The sequence below is a fragment of the Haliotis cracherodii genome, unplaced genomic scaffold (assembly GCF_022045235.1).
Source record: "Haliotis cracherodii isolate W230 unplaced genomic scaffold, xgHalCrac1.p SCAF_4, whole genome shotgun sequence".
Classification (NCBI taxonomy): domain Eukaryota; kingdom Metazoa; phylum Mollusca; class Gastropoda; order Lepetellida; family Haliotidae; genus Haliotis; species Haliotis cracherodii.
In genome coordinates, this window is record NW_027266297.1 from 34083094 (window position 1) to 34089660 (window position 6567).

At 41.0% G+C, this 6567-nt stretch overlaps 1 long non-coding RNA gene across 1 annotated transcript; it reads right to left on the reverse strand.

Moving 5' to 3' along the window:
- Positions 1 to 4187: 4187 nt before the first annotated feature.
- Positions 4188 to 5879, reverse strand: LOC139479997 (uncharacterized). The gene is made up of 3 exons (XR_011654377.1): positions 5805 to 5879; positions 5394 to 5463; positions 4188 to 4266 (listed from the first exon to the last, which is right to left on the reverse strand). It is a non-coding gene; the product is annotated as an uncharacterized lncRNA (long non-coding RNA).
- Between the last annotated feature and the right edge of the window lie 688 nt (positions 5880 to 6567).

Here is a 6567-nt window from a genome sequence, read left to right on the forward strand (position 1 = left end):
GTTTGCCCTTGTTGGAGAACTCAGCACCCAAGGCGTGATGACGTCACCATTTCTCGTGTTGGTGTAGGACACATCTGAGACACGTACGACACCAGAGCTGAATGACAAGAGCACAGCGTTCAATCACAACTGTTTTTGAAAATAATAACATATGCATGATATGATTACATTTCTGTAAAAAATCGTTAACGGGGAGAAGATGTTAGAAGTTGCGTTAACAAGCCGAAATTATTCATCAACGTGATGATACATCTGTTGATGAACTTAGTGACTTTGGTCACTCGCTTGAACAGACACGCTCTAACTCCAGTTTATTTGGTTAAAAAAGAGAGGGTGGGTAAGCTAGATGATTTTACGACGCTTTTAGCAATAGATTGGCTGTAACACATCGGGGACACCAAACATGGGCTTCACACATTGTATCCATGTAGGGAATCGAGCCCGGGCCTTCGGCGTGACGAGCAAACGCTTTAACCACCACCTCCTAGGCTGCAAAGCGCAAAGATCACTCAAAATACACATTGTCACCACGATGTGAGAGTGTCATTTTATGCTGCAGTACGATTGCTACAGCCAGGTTACGGTAGTCTAGGCCAGCAAACCAGTGACCAATAGTGTGAGCATCGATCCATGCCGTATGGGTACGATGACACACAGGCAGCTAGCTACAAGTCGCTCTTACCAGATGGACACCATCAAACAGCTAAGCATACTCGACAGTAATTTTAGCCGTGTCGTAATTCGAACCAACTGTGTGGATTCTTTGGAGTGTGTAAGCACTGAAAGAACCCTTTGAATGTACGTACCTGTTATATCCATAATATGATGTCCCACCCACGACGCGGATCTGGCAGGATAGACACTCATCTGCAAGTAACGTACATGTGTTGAAAATTGTACCAATTCATCTAATAGCAAGAGAGTTAAGGCCAAACCAAGTAGATCTCTTGTGGGTAGACTTATAAGACCCTATGGATTTGTCAGGCGCCGTTTCTACTAAACTTTCATGAGTCGCTGCCAACAGGATATTTTAATACCGAGAAAACATCGTGTGCGTCATCGCCAATGAAACAAAGTTCATCTGAAGCATGAGATACTAGTATGTTTTCGTCGTGAGCAATAGATACTTACTTCTATACTGCTGTGTCCATACGCCGAGTAGAGCCTTCTCCAGTTTGACAATTTGTTGTGATGTTACCTCTCTCATTATCAGTGACTCTACTGTAATGCTATACATTGCTTCAAGTCTGTAAGACACCTTCCCAGAATACACTTTCCAAGATGACTTCGCATCCGGTTGATGAGCCTCGATGTCAGCATTGGTTGGCGGAAGGTCGTCATCTGCTTCTGAGAGTCGCGCGTTGATTCTTGCAGTGTACAACACCTGGGTCAGCCCAACGCTGAAATATGGGTAAATGAGTTGAATTTTTCGAAAAAAATTCTTGAAAAAATATGCTTCACAGTCTATTCAGGCGTATTGTTTTGAATACAAAAAATATCTGGTTTTGTAGCTGTTGCTGAAACATATATCTAATCTCACTTCAAAATCACAGGCCCCCACCCCCCAGATTATCAAATGGTCGGTCCCTTAATGGTAATCGTTGGGAATTTGTTTCCCAGGTACATCATTATGAAACGTTGCCATAGAAACTTATGTTCCCTGAACAGTAACATTCTTTGGCCACACGGTATTTAAACTTCAGACATTATATTGTATAGATGACATTATTACGACGGTAACTAGTATACACACCCGAATTCCCCGACGAATTTCTCTGTTTTGTGGACAAGAATCTCCATTTTGTTGTACACACCTGTCACAAAGGATAATTATATACCATATTACAACTTCATTGTATGAAACGACATATCCCCCGCCGTGAAATTGCTGGAATATTGCTAAAAGCGGCGTAAAACCATACTCACTCACTCACTGACTCACTCACTCACTCACATATGTTTTCATAAAAGGACCATTTCTGGTGGCCCCCGCTGTGATATTGCTGGAATATTGCTAAAAGCGGCGTGAAACCATACTCACTCACTCACTCACTCACTCACTATTCATAAAAGGATTCTTGTTTGATTGATATAAACACGTGACATGTACTTGCTTGTGCTCTTGTTCAACCACTAACTGCACCTTGTCTCCCTCATTGGCTCGAACCAGTTAGTACATGGTGAACACGATCGAAAGTTAGACTACCGTTATTGACATATTAGAAGTGATTCCTAGTGGACACCTACCTGTTTTATACTGCCATGCTTGCTTAAGAACGTCCTGCAGATTTGTCTGCTGTTCCATTTTTAGAGTTCCTTTAACCAGTAACGTGAAACAGGACTGGTATCTGACCACCGTCCGACCAGTGTAAGCCACAAGGGAAGGACCATTTGTTCCATTCATGGCACCAAGGACGTCATGTAAAGAGGGGGTCTTCATTGTGTCTGGATCAATCACGTTGGTCCCTCTCAGAGCGAACAAGGACAGCCGTGTCACGATAATGCTGAAATTTGTGAAGATGAGACATTTTTTGCAAGGAAATATAATATTGTATGAAATGATATTAATAAGACAAGGAATAAAGACTCGGCTAGCTTAAGACACGAGGTAGGACGTCCATAGTGTTTACTCTGAAATGACATATTAATCTTTTGAGATAATACATTTTTGTTTGCTTATTTTAAATTCAATATTTGTGTATGTACAGTCCAGTGGTGTAATAATCTGCAAATAACTGTGCACCGTACCCTCAGCCTGCCAGAAACCTAAACCTAGGTTTCAAGTAATGAACGTCTCTGACCTGCTTTCCACTAAGCTGACACACCGTCATATCACCGAAGTACTTACAAAGCGGCGATAACCAAACTAGCTCACTAATACACTACTGTTGAAACGTGTATGACACACCCACCTGTTGTCTCCTATGTATTCCTCTGTTGACTGGATATTGATGGTTACAGTGTCATTACCTGGGAAAGGTCAAGTCAAAGTAAACAAAAGTTGTAAAATGAAAGATTATAGATTTCAACTGATTTAAACAGAAGGCAGATTTCCGACATATAGAGTCTTTTATTTATATTATATACTATTGTTTCAGCGCATCCATTATCAAAATCCTAATATAATTGTTTTGAACATTTGGGAGGTTCCTTCAACAAGTAAATGGAAGCGGAATATAGACAAATTAAAATGATAATGCATTTCTTCAATCATGACTAGTCACCCTGCGTTATGGTATAAAGGAAATTAGTAGACATGATCTCCTTTCATTAAATGGATAATTTTAAGAAGTAAATATATATAAGATGTAGATTTTTGAATTGTTGGGGAAATATGCTAAGAAAATATGGAAATATTGATAAAAGACTATGCACGCATTATGTAACCTGCACATGGGAGTCTTTTTAAAAAAAAGTAACTGTCAGTCAAAGATCAGTTAGATCAGTAAGCCCAGTCAAAACACTATCTGTTTCCCCCAGTGGTCTGTTTTGTTTGTTTGTTGTTTAACGCCGCACTCAGCAATATTTCAGCTATATGACGGCGGTCTGTAAATAATCGAGTCTGGACCAGACAATCCAGTGATTGACATCATGAGCATCGATCCACGCAATTGGGATACGATGACATGCATCAAGCAAGTTAGCGAGCCTGACCACCTGATCACGTTAGTGGATTCTTACGACAAGCATAGTCGCCATTAACGGCAATCATGGGTTGCTGAAGACCTATTCTCTACCCGGACCTTCACGGGTCTTCCCCGAGAGCAAGGGTTGAACACAAGATTATCACCCACAGCCTCCGTGTTGTCTACTTCAAATGTGAGAAAGCGTGATACGTGACATGAGTTAAAGGACAACCAAAATTGATTTTTTTTTTTAAATGAGCATGACTATTTTCCTTTTGCAGAAGGTTGGGTGCCAGTTGTATTCCTTATTCTTGGATACATATCCAAATGATACAAAAGGTAAATAATCAATAATTATCTATTCGACTCACTGTATATCCTATCCCATGACGTTTGTAATGCCATCTTCACATTTACTTGGTCCCTGGTTTTGATACGACCTATAACTGTGATACTGAACTGCTTGTCGGCACGAGCAAAATACTTTGACACTGACGATCTGTTGATTAAATCATAATTATCTCCCCTGATCGACGTAAAGTTGAGAGTTATCTTTTCCTTGTTGAGACTACCGTAGTTGAGGGGTGTGATGTATTTATTGTTCATCTTAACGAGGAATAACTGCCGCCATGCTGTCGACCTGAAACAGAGAAAATGGTCATCCAATCGCCAGAAGGTGATACAGTAAAATAACTAAAGTAACACTGTTGATGATGATTTCGATCAGGAATCATTGTTGCTTCTGAAGCTGTAAGTCTCTGAATTTCCTGTGTGAAAAGAGAGGGGTCCAAATCAAATTAGCAAACCTTTATAGCCAATCACATGATCACTGTGCCTTAATATTAACCACTGATCACTCTAAAATCATTATTCTGCATATGCAGTAAGATGTCATTGTCAAGCCACACTGTGCATGATAAACACACTGCGTGCGCGTGTGCGCGTGTGGCTGCTTGTGCTAGTCCCAAACTCACGCCGGTTTCAGTGCCGACACACTGACATACCATGCCGCAGTTTAACATGGACACCCCACTCAGACACTGTATAGTGTCTCCGAGCTGACCAGGGCCCACTTGTACAAAGCAACCTTAGCGCTAAGACTATCGTAAGCCTATGTTAAAGTAAAGGAGTTACGATCATCTTAGCGCTAAGATCGCTTTGTGCAAGAGGGTCCTGTCCTTGTTTTGTCCGTTAATGCCACGAACCACTCAGAGCAACAATAAGTACCATCTTTTAACGTCTTTTTGTATTACGTGGCCTTGGAACGAACCACCGACCTTCCACCCTCCGGGCAGACGCTCTACCACTAGACCACGAGGTTGTTATTTGTTGATAAACCTATGGGGATTTCGGGTTAAAATACGTCGCCAGCAACCAATGCTTGACATTCGAGGCACATACATAAATCCCGTGGTCAGACTCGGTGATTGCGAGACGCCGTACCCTGAAGGCACGAGGCGTTGGTCTAAATACCAATCACTGGTTTGTCTGGGACACACTCTAGTATCTACAGCCCGCTGTCGTATAGCGGCGTTAAACAACAAATAGACAATCAGGTATAAACGTCAAAACTAGCATATGAGGGCTTCAGTAGCTCTCCTGGTCGTCTCGTAGATGACTCAGTTGACTGTTTGATTGGCATTTTTAGAAGTTGGTAACCAGCATAATAGAATAAAGAAGTTGTCATCCATAAACAACCTTGTCTTTACTGATGACGCAATTGTTGTTTAGTTAGAATATATATGGAAATAAACATCAATGACTTACTTTGAATCCGTTTTGTGTTTAAATTGAGTCTGCCCCTTCCATTCAACGTGTATGTCAGTTGAGTTGTCACCTGGTGAAATATGATGAATAAGATATATATGACATTCCCAGTCAGTTTGGAGAATTTCCAACCTTCTGGTGCTAATGATTTTGAGAAACATTTAAAGAAGAGCTGCATCCATTAAAGCGGATTTAAACAAATATATTTGATGGATTAGTGTAAAGTTTTGATCACTTTTCCGAATATACTCCAACCATTTAGGTTCCAAGAAGGCATAAGGAACATTAATCCCCGACTACAATGATGTATGAAGCTCCCATCAGTCTAAACCCTTACATAAAGAGCCATAGCGACATCAGGTCATATGTGTTCGGTGATATTGATATGAAAATAACAAAATTACGACAAACCTGGCACAATATTTTCGATGGTCTCCTGCAGAGATGCTGTAAAATGAGTGACATCATCCCGGAACACCTTCCTCGTGACGTATAGTTGATACACTTCCTCCATCCTCACCGTCTCCGTGACGTCAACTATTGTATACGTCAGGCCACGAGGACTCGTGACGTTCACGCTCTTCATTATGACGTCAGCTGAGGCCTGCACTATCTTCTGTGACGATACCAAGGTGTTGTTCTTCTTTAGGACATATGATAGCTTCCACACTGATTCACTACGACAGACAGTAAAATATGAACGATACGCGAACATCGATGGCTTTCTTCTGAAGGCGACGAACAAATACATGTGTGAAAACAGATGTTCTTATGGCCGATAACAAAAAAAACCAGAAAACATAAAAGTCAGCTGATTTCATATTTTTTTAATATATCATATTATTATGTTTAAATCTGAAGCCCCCGATCAACTAAACGATACGAGCGCGGCTCACGTTAGAGTAAGTCTGTTTACAACACCATAATGGTTCTTTAAGTGATTTTGACGGGGACCTAAGTTTGTTAAGGAGTGGGTACTAGTCATTAAATATTCAGTGAACATTTCGAAACCTCGTTAAACCCGCAAAATGTAACATACAGCAAGATCAGTGCTTTTTGTCATAAAATGTTTCCGAATCGTTAGCACGAAAACTAAACCGTCATGCGGTCTGCGTGAACAAGGTTCTTCCATTGCTGTCTGTCTTACCCGTGGGAGTCGAGTTCTTCCTCTTGT